This window comes from Narcine bancroftii, chromosome 10 (assembly GCF_036971445.1).
Source record: "Narcine bancroftii isolate sNarBan1 chromosome 10, sNarBan1.hap1, whole genome shotgun sequence".
In the NCBI taxonomy this organism is placed as follows: Eukaryota; Metazoa; Chordata; class Chondrichthyes; order Torpediniformes; family Narcinidae; genus Narcine; species Narcine bancroftii.
In genome coordinates, this window is record NC_091478.1 from 4,405,044 (window position 1) to 4,426,364 (window position 21,321).

At 40.6% G+C, this 21,321-nt stretch overlaps 1 protein-coding gene and 1 long non-coding RNA gene across 2 annotated transcripts in view; both read right to left on the reverse strand.

The window, feature by feature from the left end:
* Positions 1 to 21,321, reverse strand: part of tcerg1l (transcription elongation regulator 1 like) — a 337,676-nt gene that overhangs the window by 73,830 nt on the left and 242,525 nt on the right. The window lies entirely within an intron of this gene.
* On the reverse strand, positions 4,074 to 12,705 carry LOC138744095 (uncharacterized). The gene is made up of 4 exons (XR_011345276.1): positions 12,537 to 12,705; positions 5,838 to 5,952; positions 4,862 to 4,976; positions 4,074 to 4,593 (listed from the first exon to the last, which is right to left on the reverse strand). It is a non-coding gene; the product is annotated as an uncharacterized lncRNA (long non-coding RNA).

Sequence of the window (21,321 nt, forward strand, 5' to 3'; positions counted from 1 at the left end):
GCTCCTGTACCTTTATCCTGACGCTAGCAGAGTGAAGAGGGCATGGCCTGGGTGGTGGGGGGTGATTGACTCTAGAGGCTGCTTTCTTTAGACACCTCCTCTTGTTGATGTCTTTGACAGAGTGATGTTGCAGGTGGAGTTAACAACTCTCAAGTTTTTTTTTCCCTGTCCTGTGTAATGGCACCTCCATACCAAACAGTGATGCAATCAGACAGAATACTCTCCACGGTACACCTGTAGAAATTTTCAACAGACTTTGGTGAAGTACCAAATCCCCTCAAACTCCTCATGAAGTACAGGTGACAACAGCCAATCAAAGCTTTCGTTCACCTCAATGTTTCAAACTCACTATCCTGATGCTGTCATATTGGAACTAAATCATCTCCAAGAAGTATGAAAGTCATTTATTACAATTTATTTCACCCTTCCAATATTTGCCATCACGTTGCCTTGTTTCACAGCTTTTCACTATATATTAATTAACTATTAATTTTTAAAATCTGTTTCCCCCCCCAACTGAGAATTGATTGAACTTCCTTGGTTCCTTTCCATCAAGGATCAATAATTCAAATCTGTGCAATTAATAATTTGAAGCTATCACTGACATCTCCTTGTTCATTTCTTCCTTTATTGAGAGAATTTGCTCAATAACTGATAAATTATTATTTATCGATGACACAATTGTTGATAAATATAGCAAGTGAAGTCAATAAGATTTATCAGTTTTAGCATCATTTTCTGTTGTGCGTATTTTTATTGAATATGTATAAAATGTCACTTCTAATCCTTCCACACCCTTGTTACATTGTTTCAGGTATCTCAGAAAGTTCTCTTTAGCCGGAATAGCTGAACTTTCCCTTACACCTTGCAGAAGCATCAGAGAGTTTCATTCTTTATAATTAATTTGAATACCAGAGGTCCTGAAGGATGTTTGCTTGTCAAATCTGTTCAATTAAAATGACGACAAATGATCAATTAGTTTGAATCTTTTTACTTGCACAATTTATTTTCAAATTTACTACTTTTGGCTTTTTATCCCAGGAGAATTACTTGATCTGTAAATCACTTGACAGGCTCTTTTTCAGATGCTTTCTAAACATTAGAATGCACAACACCCACTGTTTTGATGATGCAATAGATAGCCCTTTTCTTTGGCTTGGCTTCGCGGACGAAGATTTATGGAGGGTTAATGTCCACGTCAGCTGCAGGCTCGTTGGTGACTGACAAGTCTGATGCGGGACAGGCAGGCACGGTTGCAGCGGTGGCAGGGGAAAATTGGTTGGTTGGGGTTGGGTGTTGGGTTTTTCCTCCTTTGTCTTTTGTCAGTGAGGTGGGCTCTGCAGTCTTCTTCAAAGGAGGTTGCTGCCCGCTGAACTGTGAGGCGCCAAGATGCACCAAGAGGTGATATCAGCCCACTGGCAGTGGTCAATGTGGCAGGCACCAAGAGATTTATTTAGGCAGTCCTTGTACCTCTTCTTTGGTGCACCTCTGTCTCGGTGGCCAGTGGAGAGCTCGCCATATAACACGATCTTGGGAAGGCGATTCTGGAGACGTGACCTACCCAGCGCAGTTGGATCTTCAGCAGCATGGATTCGATGCTGTCGGCCTCTGCCTTCTCGAGTACTTCGATGTTAGGGATGAATTCGCTCCAATGAATGTTGAGGATGGATAATACCTAGTGTCGCCGAGAATGTTCTCCCAGAATCACAGTGCGGCTTTCGCGCAAACAGAGGAACTACTGACATGGTCTTTGCCCTCAGACAGCTCCAAGAAAAGAGCAGAGAACAAAACAAAGGACTCAATATCACCTTTGTTGACCTCACCAAAGCCTTCGACACCGTGAGCAGGAAAGGGCTTTGGCAAAAACTAGAGCACCTCGGATGCCCCCCCAAAGTTCCTCAACATGGTTATCCAATTGCACGAAAACCAACAAGGTCGGGTCAGATACAGCAATGAGCTCTCTGAACCCTTCTCCATTAACAATGGCATGAAGCAAGGCTGCGTTCTCGCACCAACCCTCTTTTCAATCTTCTTCAGCATGATGCTGAACCAAGCCATGAAAGACCTCAACAATGAAGACGCTGTTTACATCCAGTACTGCACGGATGGCAGTCTCTTCAATCGGAGGCGCCTGCAAGCTCACACCAAGACACAAGAGCAACTTGTCTGTGAACTACTCTTTGCAGATGATGCCGCTTTAGTTGTCCATTCAGAGCCAGCTCTTCAGCGCTTGACGTCCTGTTTTGTGGAAACTGCTAAAATGTTTGGCCTGGAAGTCAGCCTGAAGAAAACTGAGGTCCTCCATCAGCCCCCCCCCCCCCCCCCCACATCTCCATCGGGCACACAAAACTCAAAACGGTCAACCAGTTTACCTATTTCGGCTGCACCATTTCATCGAATGCAAGGATCGACAACGAGATAGACAACAGACTCGCTAAGGCAAATAGCGAAGACTACACAAAAGAGTCTGGAAAAACAACCAACTGAAAAACCTCACAAAGATTAGCGTATACAGAGCCGTTGTCATACCCACACTCCTGTTCGGCTCCAAATCATGGGTCCTCTACCGGCATCACCTACGGCTCCTAGAACGCTTCCACCAGCGTTGTCTCCGCTCTTTTTACACAGACGATTAAAGCCAGGTATTATCCACCTTTTCAACACTTCACCTTGCTGTGTGAATGCATCAGAGGAGGATTGGTGTTGGGGGGGGGGGGGGTTGGTCCTGAACTTACCCAGCTTTAACCTGTCATGGTAGGTACTGTCAGAGGTGGAGTGTTGCAATGCGAGGCCAGTCTAAAAGGGGTGACCTATGTTGCTGGGTCAAAATAAATAGGAAAGGAAGATAACGTGGTGATGATGTATTTTGTGTACCACACAAGTACAGGAAATTCAAAATTTACCAACATCAACAAATCAGGCAATCGTCAGGATACATTCAGCTCTCACCAAGTCTTGCAACTGGGATGATAACAAGGTTCGTGAGCTTCGAACACTCAGAGCCCAGGACAAAATAAATCACCAGTTAATGGGCACAGTGAAGGATGGCTAGATTTTTGAAAGGCTGGCCTTTCAACTCTAGAACCACTGCTTTGAATGGAGTAAAGTCTAGGTTATAACAAAAGTGAAAAGCCTCCACAAGAAATTTCATAAGGTCATTGATCATAGTGGCAGAGGACATCTGGACTGGCCCTATTTTGCTCCGTGCCATTCAATATGGGGGACAAGCCACTCTGCCGACCTGGTCACTCTTCAGACCATCATGGATGATCCAGCTTCTCCCACCGCCAGTAGCAGTGTTGATGTAGAAGGAGTCATTAGGAGCCCGGAGACCGATGCCACCTCGAGAATTGATCAAGCTGAGCCTCACAATTAGCCAGATAAAAAAACTTTTGGTTCGTCATTACCAACGTACTCATGTCTTTGAGTGCGTTTCCCCCATAATGACACATCTCACTAATCTCGCTTGTTGTTCTCTTGGAAGAAACTAAGGTGCAGGTGCAGAGGGTCTCAAAGGAGTCGAGGGATCAGCTGTTTTCAATAGACAATGAGTGAAGAGGGAACAGCATTGTTTGGAAGGGCAGAGGAAACATGAGGAGTGGATGCAGAGCGAAGTCCAAGAGGCAGAGAATGCAGCTTGGGTGACACATCAGACTAATGGTTTCAGTCCTGTGCTCGAAGGCATTCAGCAGGAGAAATCAGGCCCCACTTCAGCGAGACCCGATTTCACTAATGGCTGGTGCTGTACAACAATGTCCTTCTCCCCCCTTCCACAGCACCAAACTCTCTCACCCCAGCACAGCGCTCCTCCATCATAGAGGCACCATCACTATTCCCCGCCACATGACCATATCAGCTTTGTCCAGACGGATAAAGCATACGAGTCATGTGGTCCACATTCCTCCTCCTTCCTCCAGCTGCTGGAGTTATGGAAAATTAATCCACTGATTTGTGTCTTACCACTTTTGAACATTGTATTAAGTGCCTTCTTACTTTGCACAGTTGTAAAGCGTCATTCCCATTTGCATTTGAAATCTTTATTGTCATTGTTTATTTACATGCTTTAAGTGCATTAAAAATTTCTGACATGTGCCATAAACATTTACTAAAAGATGCTATTTGTTGGCTTCATCAGCTTATGATCATACAATGGATATAATCAGTTTATAGAATTGGTTCACAGAATAGACATAGAGCTTCATGGATCGCCTGGTGACTGTGTGCTTGTGCACCCTAATAAGCAACTCATTCAGGCTCAGGGAGATCAGGTAGCTCAGTGTTCCACTCCAGCAAGAAGCGCTCCTTGTTATGTTTACATATATTGTGTAGAGCACCACAGACAAGAACAATAGCTGATACAAGAGTGGTACAAACATCAAGTCGCTTGGCCAGGCACCTCCAGCTTCCTTGGAGACGTTTGAAAGCATTCTTTACCACCATCCGTGTTGAGCTCAAATGGAAATTAAAGTTTCCCTGCTGTTGATCAAGTGTGTGTTGGTTAGTGAACCCCTTCATCAGCCACTTCCTGAGGGGGTAAGGAGGGTCTCCTACCAAATGCACGGGGACCTCCACTCCGTTAACAGTTCTGGTTTTCTGTGGGCAGAACAATGTATTTATAAAAACTTATGCACCCCTCTGAAATCACAAACAATCAGTTCATTAATGTTTTCAAGCAGCTGTTTTACATTAACAGGAATAGAAACAAACCCTTGAACTTGTCACAAGTTTTATTTGAAGTAGAGTCAATCATTCCTTCAGTTTAACATAAACATTTTATTGACATTACATCCTACATGGTTACACATAATGATTAAAAACAATTTATTGTGTGATCCACACATACACAACAGTGCTTACTTACTTCACATGGGAAGAGGTCCCCTCCTTGATCTTCGGCCTTTTTGTGGATGGGTAAGTTGGCTAAAACTCAAGCATTATGGGTGCGGCCAGGTCAACCCACTTACATATCTGTGAAGCTGGAAAAACAAATGAATGAGTGTATAGATTCACACATGAAACATTACATATTCAGATAAAGACAAATAATTGAAACTCAGGCCAAGATCCTTACCAGTAGTTGTGGTCAGCAACAGCTTGACGAATAATCGAGAACCTTTCCGATTGTAGTATGCTTGTGTCGTCATGGGAATGTGTGCCATCAATGGCACCAACACACATTGGATAGCCCCCGTTCTGCAAATCCATCCATTGTCTCCTGGAGACATGCACTATTTTTGAACTTGGCAGTTCAACAAAATGTTTAGAAAAGGCCCTCCTCAATGCTCCAGTAACCTGCCATACCAACACAAACACTGTGGATCGATATTCACATGGAGTAGCATACCACCACAAAGCTACGGCAAGTCTAAGTTGACGTTCCATAGGCTGTCGGCAGTTTGTTGTCTTGCACCTCAGGTGCTGCTCAACGAGTTCGAATACAAAGTCAAAAGGGTCCAGAGACATACGAAAATGGCTCCGCCACTCATCTTCAAAGTTGTTGAGGACAATACCCCAGAACACAGGCCCCTGTGGTCTCTCTCTCCTCCACATTCTTCTATCAGATACCAGTGTGAATTGACTCAGAAGTTTATCTTAGTTTATGGTGACTGTGCATCTTTCTGCCTCAAACTGCTCCCTGCTTCTCTTCACATTCTCCTCGTACATTTTTCTGATCGCATGAACACATTGTTCACATGACTGTGATACTGCATGCTTAATAAAGTTGATTACGATGCTTAGAAGATTGGCTCACATTCTAAGATTGCATAAAATGTACATGACTAGCACACACACCTACTGTTTCACCATCATTTTGCAGCCAGAGCAATGTCACTTACCAGCACACACGTCACACTAGACACCAAAGCTGCTGTGCTGCACGTCCTGCCTCTTTTGCTTCAGGAAGTCGGCTTGCTGTGCAAAAGGACTCATCGACCCAACTTTTCTTCTGTTCTGTGTGAACAAGCAAGCCGGCTTCCAGAGACAGGTCGTGTATACAATAATAAGACAACTTTTCACAGTAAAAGGTCTTAAAAGAACTACTTCAGTTGGCTTCAGTAAGTAGAAAGAACGATGATTTTTTTCCATTCTCATTAAACACTCAAGTCTGCTTTCCAGAACTCAATTGTTTTCCAAATGTGGAAATTAAGAGGCTTCTAATTGCTTCAGGTTGTAATTCAAGTTCTTCCTTATTTCTAACAGAAGGATAAAAACATTGTAATTTTGAAGCAGATATAACACTACCCATTTCCTCTTACTTTCCCGATCCTTAGTTTTTAAAGGGCTTTGGATTCAATGTTTAGTTTAGGTGCTTCATGGATATTCAAAGTGTCATACTTTAAAAATTAATTATCAATCTCTCCTTGATTCATGAAGCCAAACTGACTTCTTATCAATGGATTTTCTGAGAAAGTATTTTTCAATCCTTGTCCATCCAAGATAACAGTTTCAAGTAATTTTAATTATTGAGCCACATTCATGTTCTACTGGTAAGCTCTCGACAGACAGAATGGTGAAATTTTAGTCAGAATGGGGTGGGGTGGTGGAACTTCAGAACACAACATCAGTGATCATGAGTTACTTTTTGGTCATCCAGGAACAAACACGTGTTGTGCCCACTGCTATAATATTTTCTTACGTTTCACATTCAATGGTGTCAGTTCCTTACACTGCACATTACCTCATTTGGATCTCTTCGAGTTAATGTCTGTATGCAACTGACTACAAAGTGTCATGAGAGACAGGCCTTGCTCTTCAGCAATCCCCTCTTCTGCACCCTGGTTTGCAAGAAGTCGTATTATTCATTTTGAATGACATGAGGAGATTTCATTTTAATCAGTTGCTTTTTTTTAAAAAAAAGAGGAAATCGGTATAGGGAGTCAAGACCGAGTAGAATCATTAGAAAGAAAAAGGAAGATTTCCCCACAAATCTCTCGAGTCACAGATAGACCTTTGTTTGTGATGCCAACTGTTAAGCCAAATATGGCCATGGATTCCTCTTCATGCAGTGGATGCATGGTGTTATTTACTTCACTTCCCAGGACTTTTATCACCAACTGTCAGAATCCATCAATCTGCAGAGGGCCATTTAATTCTCCATTTCACTCTGACCTCCATCTTAAGCTGTCTGAAGAAATCCAATGGAAGCTTGAGGAAAATCACCTCAGCTGCCAGCTTGGGAAGTGACAACCTTGTTATATTGTTTGCCTCTTTATATCAGACTGGCTCTTACCTCAAGAATTGCGTGCTGCAGAAAGTCTCTTGAAAAGGCTGCACACACAATGTGGGTGGATGAGCAATGTGCCGCGGTTTCCCAGCACTTTCATGAGGAACCATCCACCAATGCTGGCAGGAAAGGTCATATCGTCTGTAGTTAAAGTGCTGTATGAAAGGAGAATTCTCAGTGCATCATTTGTGCTAAGTCCTGGGCCTAATCTCGCAATGATTCGCAGCCGGATGAAATTGTTTGCATCAACCCTGACCTTTAAGCCCAGAGGGATCTTATTCTTTGGATTGCTTTCTATTTATCTTTCTAATAACTCTTCAACACTTAAATGCAGAAATCTAAGAGAGATGGTGGAATAGCTCGACCTAAGTTTAGATTTTATTACTGGGCAGTCGATATACAAAGTCTTATGTTTTTCTCCTTCTTTAATAATCATTCTGACCACCCCTTATGGGTATCAAGGGAGTTGAATTCCCCCCCCACCCCAAATTTTTTCTAATTTAGCCCTTCTTGGCTCTTCAATTCCATTTTCAACGACGTTAATAAACAATACAATTATAAAGTATTCTTATGAGAATTTGAGCACAGTTTAGAAAACATTTTGCATTTTATAATTTTCCACTTTCAAGCCCTATCGTATCCAATGACTTTTTAAACCTTCTTTACATGATGCATTTTTTTTTTCCTTTCCGGAGATGATGGTACAGAGAGGGTATTCAAAGTTTTAAGGATCTGTTCATTGATGGATATTTTGCATAATTTGACCAGGTTTCTGCTAAATTTAACCTGCCCAAATCTCAATTTTTAGATATTTGCAAGTCTGGCATTTTCTTGAATCACAAGAGAGTCTGAATCGAATTTTGTAGATGAGCTTTTTTTTTCCATTTAATGCCTTCTCATTAAGGTTTAATATCTATTATTTACAAGAAATTGTTATGTTTAAATCAGCCTTTGTTAGTTAAAATCAAAAATGCTTGGGAACAGGATTTAAATTTTACTATATCAGATGTGGATTGGGACACAATTCTTATGTGCCCAATTTAAAGTGGTACACAGAGTACATCTGTCTGAGGTTAAATTGTCTTCCTTTTATTCTGATGTGAGCACCTGAGGTTACAGGTGTAAGAGGGGAGAAACATCATTAATTCACATGTTCTGGACGTCCTAGTCTAGAAAATTACTGGAGAGAGGTTTTCCATACTTTGTCAAAAATTTTAAGATATATTTAATACCGAACCCTTTGGTGGCCCTCTTCTGTACAATGGAAAGGAATGATTCTTCTTTATCTTTGGTTCAGAGTCATGTTATCTCCTTAGCCCCTCTTTTGGTGAGGCGAGCAATTTTCCTTAAATGGAAGGATGCTGCTCCATTTACTTATGATCAGTGGTTGCCTGACTCCATGTCCTGTTTGAATATGGAAAATATTCATTATTTATTTAATAATTCATTTACAAGATTCCAGACGTTGTGGGGGTCATTTATGACTCACTATCTTACTTTATAATTTCACTTCAATGTAATTGAATCACCTGACTTGCATCTTTTCCACGTTCCTTTTACTGGTATTTATACTTTTTCTTTTAATACTAATTATATGTAGCATCTGGCAACGCTGTTTTTCTCCTTTACTATTTTCTTCTCTCTTTTTTAATGTTATTAGGGTTTTGTTCAAGGTATACACCATTTAGAAATTGAATTACGGATGATTTACAATTCATGTATGTTTTTCTCATACGGAATGCTCATGAAGTTTGTGTAACTATTCATATTATCTTATTGAATTGTAACTTTTTTGTATGTTCTTATTAAAATCAATAAAAATATTTTAAAACGAAGATTTAAATGTTTGAGTCAAAAATCTCCATTTTGTCTGAACAAGCTGAACTGGAGGCTTCCTCTTCAGAGAAGCAGCCCAGACTTATTTAAGGTTCAATACAGCGTGTCAATTCCTTTTGAATCTTGATGGTTTTTCATCAATACCTGTAATCAAGTAGTCAGACTATTGCCACTATTTATTCTTATGACACCTCGAGTATAGCAAATGAAGAAACGTCATACAGGTGTACATAAAAAGAGAATGTAAAATGAAATATCAGGGAAAGCAGGAAAGTGAGTCTGTCTGATCAGGTCATCTAGTCATAAAGGAGTCTTCAGGAGATGGCAGACATTCTATATGTATTGGGGGCCTGCTACAGGTTCATAATTGATCAACATCACTGTGGTTGCAATGTCACTTAACTGATGTAAACTGCACATAATAGCCCAAGGTTGGCAATACTGCAGGTTTGAATAGCAGTGAAAAATCAGTTATATCATTCCAGGAATAGGGATCAAAATATCTAATTGACCATTCTGGACAAAGATGAGAATGAATTTCTTCACCTCTAAGGTTTGCGGGGCCTCAATTGTTGAGTATATTTAAGAAAGAAATGAAGAAATTTTTGGATTTAGAATGAATATACGAATATAGATTTGGTGCAGGTAAATGGCATTGAAAGGGTAAGATCTGCAAGGCTCATTAAATGTTGGAGAAAATACAAGGGGCTGGATGGCCTGAAGATCCTATTTCATATGTTCTAATATAAAATAAGCCAATCAATTTTGCAGGAATCCAATTAAAGTTAAGATTCATCATATATTCGGGCAACTGGGCAAGAAATTAAATACAGAAGAATTTGTGATGTGATTTTCACTGCTATTTAAACCTGCAATATTGCCAACCCATTGTCTTTGGCTGCTTTGTGCAGTTTTCATTGATTAAGTGAGTTTGTAACCACAGTGATATTAATTAATCACCTTGAAGAGCTCTTTGGTTTACTAGAATCAGGGTAATAGATGCAACCGGTAAGAAATTAGGATTTAATTAGCAATCTTTGGAAGTCAAAGGAAAAGAAAGTTGCATTTTTAGACTTACACCTAGTATTTTCAACAAAGCACAAAGTCAACGGTTACAACATAGCCTTAAAATATGCTGAATTAAGCCATGTATAAACTGGCCAAGTAACAATGAAGGAAGAGCACCAGGCAGAAGTCTTGTAACAAGCTGAGTTGAAGAGGGGCCTGGAAAAAGACATGAAGAAGCTGTTTTAAAGGGCTAGAGGAAGTCCATCTATTGTACCTGTTCCCTGTTGTTGGACAAGGCATTATCCAGAGGACAGGGAGAAAGGGAGGGAGAGAAAAAAATCATGAAAAATAGTGGTTGATCCTGTGGGGGGGGGGGGGGGGGGTCAAAATGGGCTTTTATCCCTTTTCAGCAGAATTTAAAAAACTATTGAATATCTGTGCATGTATGTGAGAGAGGGGAAGAACCTACTCCACGGAGCTGTGATTCTGCTCCATCCACTGTTTGAGTAATAAAGTAGCAAATTGGAATTATCAGGTCTCACCAAACAATTTGTAATTTCTCATCTCGTTTCTTGAATCTGTGATCTTTTCAGAAAGTTTATATAAAAATAGGCAGCTTAAATATATTCATATACTGTAGAAATCAGGATTAGTCACGTGGAGCAACATTTTTGACTGACACCATCAAAGAGAGATGAAGTGTAAGGAGAGGGCAGTCAGGTCTCCATTAAGGCCAAGCATTAAGAGTAAAAGTCTTTGTATGAATACATTATTAAATGAGCCGTCTATGCAGAGGGAAGCAGTGGATCGATGGGAGGTCAGAGAGCAAAATACTTACTATCACCAACATTTGTTGCTCAAAGGACTCCTCTTTCAACTCTAACAAACGACCCGATTTCTAAGTATCAGAACAGTTTCACTGTTTGGACACCCCTGAGCAACTTATCATGGATTGAAAATCAGTTGTGGATATTCAGTTTAGCATAGACTGATGAACATGACCATCACTAGAGAGGTTAAGAATGCAGTAAAAGTTGCATAAAGACATCTAAAATATAACAATCCTTACTTACTTGATAAGTTATTGAGCAATAGTGATGAGATACCTGAGTAAAAGTCAAATTAAGTTACCAATACCAATGGACTATCTATTCTGTGGTCTGGCCCATGAACCAATGGTCAACCTAATGCATTAATGTCAAAGTCACAGCCACCACTCTAAGGATACGCCCTCCTGAAGAGTTCAATCAGACTGCAAGTGACAATTTGAAAATTTTCCTCATAATATTCGTACTGTACAAAATTAGAAAGTCAAACAAGAAATAGTTTGATTAAAGGGGGCTTGGAACTGAAGTTGGCAGTCCAATTAAGAATTAGCTTTGGAATGGAGAGAAGGGCAGCAAGTTTGGAGAGATTTCAAAACGCTGAGCTTTGATTTTCATTAGGAGTGAATTATTTTGTTACTTTTACCCTTCTCAATTACTTGCTTCATTCTTCAGTACAGGTGCCTAACTTTTTATCCGGGGTTGGCAGGTCTGGATACCTGCCATTGTTTGGAATCTTCAGGATTTCAGAATAATTTTAAAATGGGAGGTTCCTTTAAGTCCACCCGCCTGAGTCCCTTCCCCCACCACTGCCTGCTCACTCGAGTCATGCTGCCGTCATTCTTCCCTGGCTACTCGCTCAACCGAGTCGTGCTGCCATCTCTCTCCCTCACCTGCGCACCCATGTCACATTGCCATCTCTCTCTCCTCTCCACCCCCCCCTCCACTGTACCAGTGCCAGGGGAAAGCCCCCCTTCTTGTTTCCCCGGCACTGGCACTGGAACAGCACATGGGGGTTAATGGGTAGCGACGTCAGCCATTTTGATCCCACATGGAGCTGCTGCTGGGTTGACAAAGCATTGCATCACTGAACAGATGTCAGTATATGTCAATGTGGAGGCACTTATAAAGTAGCGGAATGACACAGGATATTCCAATGCCAGTTGCGTGAGGGACATGGTCAATGGGTAGGATACTTGTATAGTAATGATACCACTAATTAGCAATGCAGAATGCCATAGGATACATGGGAGTTGTGCGAGGATCGCACCAGGTCATGCTTGGCACCAAACTCCATCTTTGATGTCGTCTACCAAAAAAAGTCCCGGGTTTTGGAGGTTGCCGCTTTTTGGAATTCTGGATAAAAGGTTAAGCACCTGTATTTTAAACACTAACTCTATCATAACACCACCAAAAACTTAAAAACTGGCTTAGGATGGGTTGTTCCAGGTAGGAGATAAACTCAGCTCATTTTTTTGGGTCTCTATTAGAACTAGCAGTCATCCACTTGCGATCTTGGCTTTGCTTCAGTCTCTTCAGTAGATCTGTTGGGCAAGTCCCACAACTCTACTATTAGCAACACAGAAGTCAAAAATTGTGTAATCTGTATCTCACTGCATCAGATAGATTCCTTTCTTATTTACCTCTCACTTTCTCTGCAGCTTAATACCATGTTCTTTTCTTACTTTGCACTGAAATGTTAACTGTATTTCTCTTTCTATGATGGCTGCCTGACCTACAAATGTTTCATTTGTTTGTTGTCACTATTTCCAATAAATTTGCTACAAACTGTGTCAGTATTGACACCCAAAATTGAAACTGTGACTCAGTTACTTGACATCATTATCTACATTGTTTGCAGCATAATGCTGGCAGTTATCTGGTCATTCCATCAGGTACAGTGATGAATTGGTTTGGTCACTGACCCTGAATGTAGCTGGAGTTTGATGAGCTAACTTCAGTATATGAGAAGAGAATGTTCCAGAAATGGTCCACCATCATTAAATACTAATGGTCAGTGTAGTTGTTAGAGCTATGCTGTTACAGTCCCACGATCGGGATCAAGGTTCAAATCCCATGCTGTAAGGATTTTGTACATTCTCCCCATGTCTGCGTGAATTCTTTCCGGGGGCTTCAGTTTCCTCCCATCGTTTAAAATGTACTGGAGATTGTAGGTCAATTAGGTGTAATTGGGTGACTCTGGCTTGTGCACCAAAAGGGCCTGTTACTGTGCTGTATGCCTACATTTAAATTTATTTTCACTGCAATTTTTTACATTTTCAGGACCTGGACATCACCGCCAAGGATTTCATAGCTTTTTGTTGCCAATTCCTATACATCTTTCAAATGATGGACCCTTTTTGAACTTGAATGCTTTAGACATAGATCTAGTACAAAATAGTGAGCATTTTTATGGTCCAACTGTCTGGCATTTGATCTTGAATAGTAGTTAGAAGAATTTCACCTCAAAACGTCTCTATCTAAAGTATCTTAGTTTCTTTTGAAACAATTAACCAAGCCATACAAAAAAGAACAACAGACAGTATACCATTCAGGTACGCGTCTCCTCTCTCTTCTTTCAATCTACCCCTTCCCCTTATTTTATCCCCTTTCCCATCCATCCAATCTCATCACCCCAATCTGCCCTTACTGGTTCTATCCTCTTCCATTCACATTTCACCCAAAAAATTCCCCCTCTCCCCTTCAGTTCCATCTGGTTTCATCTGTTCTCTTCTCCCCAAATGGTTTCTATTACATCACCATTGTCATCTTTTCTACATCATATTCCAGCCCTTGTCTTGATTTGTCAAACTCCAGGTTTCCCAACCCCACCTTGTCAGATTCAGCTTCCCTTTGCCTGACTCCCTTATTTTCAATTGCCTCTTTCTCCCTTTGTCTGGCCTCTCCTTCTCCTCCTATCTGTCATCCTTCACCACTTCTTAGATCACAAATCCCCTGCTGACCTTGTCCAATCCTTTCCACCTTGTCCTTCTACTAGCAATCGCCCCTCTGCATTCTCAGGAATGAAAAAAAGTTCTAACTTAAATTGTTGAACAATTCCATTTCCCCACTGATGTTCCTCGATCCGTTCAAATCCTCCAGCCGATTGCTTTTTACTCCAGATTCCAGCATCTGCAGGCTGTCCCCCTGCCATTCCCACATCAATGCAACCCTGTTCTCTTAAGTGCTTTGATATGTTCAAGCATCTTTTGAAAATTCACTTGTATAAACCCATAACAAACTCATTGGCCCCACACATGAATTTTGTTTAAAGATTCAGAAATTCACAGTTGCCATTAACATGCGGCATTTCAAACCAAATTTTAGATTCTAAGAAACTACTGTAACTCAAATATAGAGGATAAAATGATCACGATTTTGATGCCCTTTACCTAACAGATGTATCAGGATTGAAGAGAGTCCAATAGAGATACAGCAGGTTAATTCCCAGGGTGAGAGAGCTGTCCCATCAGGAGAGGGCTACAGCTTGGCTCTGAAATCCTTGAGTTTATAAAAATGAGGGCCGATTTTATTCAAATTGATAAGATTTTAAGGGGATTTGACAGGGTTTGATACTGACAAATTTTCAATAGTGGGAGAATCATTATTAAGGGGACATCGTGGTGTAGAGCTCGTCAAAAAAACCAAAGACTTGTTGATCCAAACCAAGGCTTTTATTAGCAAAAGACAGGAGGCCGACCAGTCCGGAATGATCCGACCTGGCTAGGGACACAACCCTTTAAGGCCCAGACAGTAGGCGTGGCTAAGCTCTCAGCCAATCGCTGTAAGCACAGTCTAGATACTGTAACTATATATACTATATACATTGGTGATAGATCTGTACTATCACACAGGGCTTTAAAAAAAAGATGGTTATTTAAAGTTGAAGTGCATGGACATTTCTTCTCTGGAAGACTTGTGAACATTTGGAACTCTGCGCCCAGGGTCAGTGGAGGGCAGATCATCAAGATATATTTAAAGTAGAGTGGAGGGATTGTTTTCAGACTGAGGAAATAAGTGCTATTAAGAACAAATACAAGAACCAAGGAGCAGATCAGCAGGCAGATTTTGGAACGGTGCGGGAAATACAAGGTTGTAGTTATGGGTGATTTCAACTTCCCTAATAATGACTGGCTCTTCCTGACTGCAAGAGGGATAGATTTGCCAGACGTGTCCAAGAAAGATTGACACAGTGTGTGGACCGGCTGACAAGAGGAGGCCAGACTGGATCTGGTTCTGAGGAACGAACCTGGTCATGTGGCGGACCTCTCGGTGGGGGAGCATTTCGGTGAGGGTGACCAGAGCTCCCTTAGCTTCTACATAGCTATGGGAAAGGATAAAAACAGACAAACTGGGAAAGTGCTTAACTGGAGAAAGGTTAATTATGATGAGATGAGGCAGGAACTAGCGAGAATAAATTGGAAACTGATGTTTATGGTGAAAGCACAGAAGTAATGTGGAGGACAGGTTCAAGATAGGTTTGTGCCACTGGGACAAGGAAAATATGGTAGGTAAAGGGAACCATGGCTGAAGAAACAGGTCAGGCAACTAATCAAGAGGAAGAATGAAACATAAATTTAAGAAGAAGGAAACAGGAAGGGCTAATGAGAAGTATATGGTAGCCAGGAAGAGGCTTAAGAAAGGACTTAGGCGACTTGGGGGGGGGGGGGGGGTTTAGAAATGAGAAGGCCTTAGCATGTAGTATTAAGGAGAACCCCAAGGCATAAGTGAAGAACAGAAGGGTGACAAGAATGAATGTGAGACCAATAAAAGATAAAGGAGGTTACATGTGCCTGGAGCTGAGGAGGTTGGGGAAGTCCTAAATGAATACTTTGTATCAGTATTCATAAGAGAAAAGGACATTGATTCACCGTGAGATCAAAACTGAACAGGTCTGTGTGCTGGACAATGTGGAGATTAAGGAAATGGAAGTGTTGGATGATCTTAAAAACATCCAAACTTATGGAGAGGATTCTTAAGGATAGGATCTATGAGCATTTGGACAAGTCCAGTCTACAAAAGGATACCCAGCATGGCCTGGTGAAGGGAAGGTTGTGCCTCACGTCTAATTGAGTATTTTGAGAAGGTAACAAAAGAAATTGATGAGGGTAGGGTGGTACATGTTGTCTACATAGATTTTAGTAAGGCATTTGAAAAGGTTCCCCTGAGAAAAGGAAAGTATTCTGCCTGGAGTTCGGTGACTAATGGAGTGCCACAAGGATCTGTTCTGGGACCCCTCGGTCTTTGTGATTTTTATAAATGACCTGGATGAAGAGGCAGAAGGATGTGTCAGTAAGTTTGCGGATGACACAAAGGTTAGAGGAGATGTAGATGGAACTGAAGGTTGTGGACAATTACAAGAGGATAGAGACAGGATGCAGAGTTGGGCAGAAAAATGGCAGATGGATTTCAATCCAGATAAATGTAAGGTGACACATTTTGGACGGCAAACTGGAAGGCTGAGTATAGGGCTAATAGTGAGTTACTTAAGAGTGTGGATGAACAGAGGGACCTTGGGGTTCAAATCCATGCATCCCTCAAGGTCGCAACACAGGTTGATAGGATAGTAAGGTGGCCTATGGGATGCTGGGATTCATTAATGGGAGGTTGAATTCAGGAATAGAGAGGTCATGTTGCAACTCTACGAATTTCTAGTAAGACCACAGTTTGGGTATTGTGTTCAGTTCTGGTCCTCTCATTACAGGAAGGATGGTGAAGCTTTGGAGAGGGTGCAGAGAAGATTTACCATGATGTTTTCTGGATTGGGAAACAGGTCTTATGAGGCAAGGCTAGTAGAGCTGGGACTTTTCCCTATGAGGTGTAGAAGGAGAGACTTGATAGAGGTCTATAAGATTATGAGAGGCATAGATAGGGTGGACGGTCAGCACTTGTTTTGCAGGGAAGGATCAGCAAACACCAGAGGACATGGGTACAAAGTGAAGGGAAGGAAGTTTAGGGGAGATGTCAGGGTTGAGTTTAAAAAAAAAGTTGTGGGTGCCTGGAATGCCTTGTCAGGGATGGTAGTGGAGGCCGAAACATTGGGGGCATTTAAGAGATTCTTAGACAGACGTGGTTGAATGAAAAATGGAAGGTTATGGGGAGAGAGAGTTTAGTACTTTTTTTTAAAAAGAAAGGAATATATGGGCCAGCACAACAGTGAGGGTCAAAGGGGCTCACAAGCGAGTGAGCACCAGTAGAACTTGTGTCTCCAAATGTTGGGTGGATCTAGCACCAGGCCACACACCTAAATTTCTCCAGTTGCTGAATCAACAATTACTGCATGTGTCAGAAGTTGCAGAGGGATCGGGGAGATACAGTGGACATCTCTTCGGGGTGATCATTTATTCAGAAGTTAGAGAGGGTCTGCACGAAAAAGAATTTCCATGTCTGCATAAACATTCAAAAATCCCACAATTTTTTTTTAGCATTAATATTACTTTCTGAAAATTTCAATAACAACACTTTCTTTTGAAAATAATGATTTCCTGAGGGAGGTAAAAACAAAGATAAGATTCCATTTTGGCTAATGGTGCAAGGAAAATTTCTGAACATATTCTGTGATCTTTAAATGCAATTGATCACAGCTCCAGAAGATTATTAACCAGCGATATCAATTCAGCAGTTGATATTTTAATGGAGACTACCCCTGATACATTACATCTGCAAAATTTTTAAAAATAGTGCTGACCAGAACTGGAATAAGAATGGTGCAGATTTCATCTCCAACAGTTCTCCATCTTTTTCACAAGAATTTTATCTATTCTCCAGTCTGGCTATTTCGCTCTCATTCTGACAAAGTACAAAAATGTGTACAAAATCTTGAGGGCATGGGCTTAAGTTGAGAGGGGAGAGATTTAAGAGGGAATCTTAGCAAGCAGCCGGTAGCGCGCACCTGGAACAAGCAGCCGGTAGCGCGCACCTGGAGCAAGCAGCCAGAGGAAACTGTAGAAGCAGGTACAACTACAGCATTCAAAAGGCACTTGGATAGATATAGTACAACTCCGATTATCCAAAATTGGATTCTCCACAATCCCCATTTATCCGAATTCTTTAAAGAGATAAATGAGGATATCCGAAACAAATCAGAAATCCTCATTTATCCAAAATATTTTGGTTGAGAAAATATTCACCTGACATGAAATTAGAACACACAGGTTGATAGGATAGTAAGATGCCCCATGGAATGCTGGGATTCATTAATGGGGTGGGGGGGGGGGGTAGTTGAATTCAGGAGTAGATAAGTCATGTGGTAACTCTACAAACTTTGGAAATATCTGCTCCAAATCATTTTTCTCCACCTCTATAAGCTCCCAGCTATTAAATAAGACAAGGCCTCACTCCCCTGTCCAGAAAAGTAGATAACTTGAAACAGTCCTTTTGTGGTGTCAGACCAGTCCATGATAAGTGTAACATTTTACTACCATTGTAACATACATTGTAAAATGTACAGTACCCTGTACCATTCCAGACTCTTGGTTCATCTGCCTTCTTCACGATGCATTTTGCATTGAAATAAGCACACATTAGCCCATCACCTCACCTTATTAACCTAGCCCTGCCTTTCAGATTTACATTTTTTAAATATTATTTCGAATTTTTCAAGTCATACATTCACATTCAAAATTCATATACAGTATGTTAATATGTAATTATCTTCCATGTTGGCTTTTAAAACCCAAAAGATACACCCCAGTAAAAAAAAATCCCTAAAAATAAATCAAAAAAGAACACAAAGTAAAATAGAAAGAAATGTCTTAGAACCGTCATTCAACCGAGAAGAATCTATTTTTCTTGACGTTACCAGGTTCAGGGAGCATCCGTATGAATTACATAACTACAATTTTTAAAAAAAATTACAACATTAGGTGGTGAGATTCCATTATATCTCATCAGTGTACTTGATTTTACAATATAGCATCTCATATCATTAAATCACTTACCATTATATTAAACATTCAAAATCATTTCACAAATATAGCTTCCATATTTTCAAAAATATTTATTTCTTACTCAAAATATAATCTATAATGTACAGCTTCATCAATTTCTGAACTATATAATTATTAAGTTACTTTTGCAAGATATTGGTAAAATAACTCCTCCAAATTCTTTTAAAAATGTATTAATAACCATTTCACCAAAGTCCAATTATCCAAATCTTACATCTCTTCTCCCCAACTTCTTTAATCCAGTAAAATTAGCTCTCCTTAAACACCTCTAACCCAAAAGTAAGAAGATAACAGTAATAAAATTAATACACATCATAAACATATAACCAATTACAACAACCCCCCCCACCCAGCCCACAGGAATGCTGTGTAATATAAGACAGCACTACCCCCTCTACTGTACTGGCTGTGGCTCTCGACACAGTAGGCTCATGTTGGTTAGGGAAAGGATGGTGGAATCCATACCTCCCCTCCCAAGAAAACACTCGTAAATAGTAATACAGACATATATTAAAAAAAATACTCATTATTTCTATATTTTAATCCAAATGAGCATTCAGCAAACAATTCAGTTCACATTAATCTGTGACACTTGAACAACCTGTATAGTATGTAGCAGATATTTTCAGAAACTGTCGTCAACCACACCAACCAATCGATCCATATTAAGCTTTGGAAATGACTGTGCAAAATCCATAGCATCTTAAAAACATTTGGCCTAGTTATCTTTTAAAAACACTTTTAAGAGTAGAAAGATGTCCCTTCATACTTACGTGACCTAATCTTTACTGCATTCATCTTGCTGCCGCTGGTTACAATAAAGTTTTCAGCACATCCTTGATGCCCATTTGCTTTCTGCCAGCTTGATCAGTGAAGTTTAATGTGTGGGGCTGTGCCATTTGGCATTTTGTGTACCTGCTGCTCATTTCATGAACTGGGCAACTTCTTGCTCCATTGTAAAAGATTATATTTTAGGTACACAAATTGTAAAACAAAAAGGCAAAATAAACAAGTGGGGAATGTTAACTAGTGGATCACCGCAACAACAGACCAACAGCATGCACACTTTTCATGAATGGTTCTGCATGGTGGAGGATGGCAGGCACTGATGTCACAAAAGGACCGCGCGTCTTGCTGACTCGTGGCGGATGCTGAGTGTCGGCGGAAGTGGCGTGCATTTGCTCTGTGGGATTTTTACTGCAAAAATCGGAGACTGCTGACCGGCATTCACACACACACACACACACACACACACACACACACACACACACACACACACACAAACACACACACGTGCATGAGTGACACATGGTGCATCCTTCCTTCCCTCCCCCTGAGATGCAGGGTCGGCGGAATGTGAGGATGAGAAGCACTCTGTAGAGAGAGAAGTTGGTGAGGACGGGGAGGGAAGATAAAGTGGATGGCGTGGCAGCAGAAAGGGATGGCTGCGGGGTGAAAGGTTGAAGTAAGTAAGTTTTAGCGGGGGGCACAATTTCCCTAGATATGCCTCTGGTTGTAGTTTGACACCTAGAAACCTGCACATTGGTAGGACATATTCCATGATGGTCCTTTGATCAACTTTGCCTTCTTTGGCCCTTTATTGTCAGTGGTAGAATTAGATTTTGCCTTTTTATGCTGTTTAGTCTGATGTCTAAGAATTGAGGAGTATATTTGTATGTAAGTCAAGCAACGTCTATTGCATTTAATGCACTGATAAGTACAGGGCCAATTTCTTAATGTGACATATAGGTACCATTCAACTGTAGCATTTACCTCAGTATATACAGCTATTTTGAGCATAATGAAAGCAGGATCTCACCAAATTTGAGCTGGCTGGACATGTTATAGTCGAGACTTTACACCTGATATTTTCTGAAAGAGATGTTAATTTATGAGAGAGAGATCTGGTGTGATGTCTACTTTTAAATTGGTGTGATAGCACAATCTTTCACAGAGGTATTTTCTACTTTGGATTATCAAGGTTACAAAAGGGATCAGGGCTGAAACATTGGTTATCCTTTACTTCCTTTCAATGCTGCGAGACCTGCTGAGACCTGCTGAGCTTCTCCAGCACTTTTATGTGTTGCCGTTCCATTTGCAAGATGATACATAATTATAAAGATACTTCTGTCCTCACTTCAAAATGATCAAACTGTGATCTTCAGATTTTTTTCAGACAAGGTTATCACCAGTTATTATTATGCAGGGCCTGTATTGAGGGATTAATTAAATTTTCTGCACTATACTTTAAACTGTCAATGAAGTCCATCAGACTTTGAAACCACAGAAATGAATGTCCTTAAATTGTTAATTTAAACTCTCATGTAAGCATACATTCATTCATTCACTCCAAGTACCTCTTTAAGTAATGCCAATTTAGATAGTACATTAAAAAGCTTGACATGACTGTACCAAAATTAATTTTTAAATTGCATGTTATTCATTAATAAAATTAATGTGTAATTTTTATTTTGCTTAA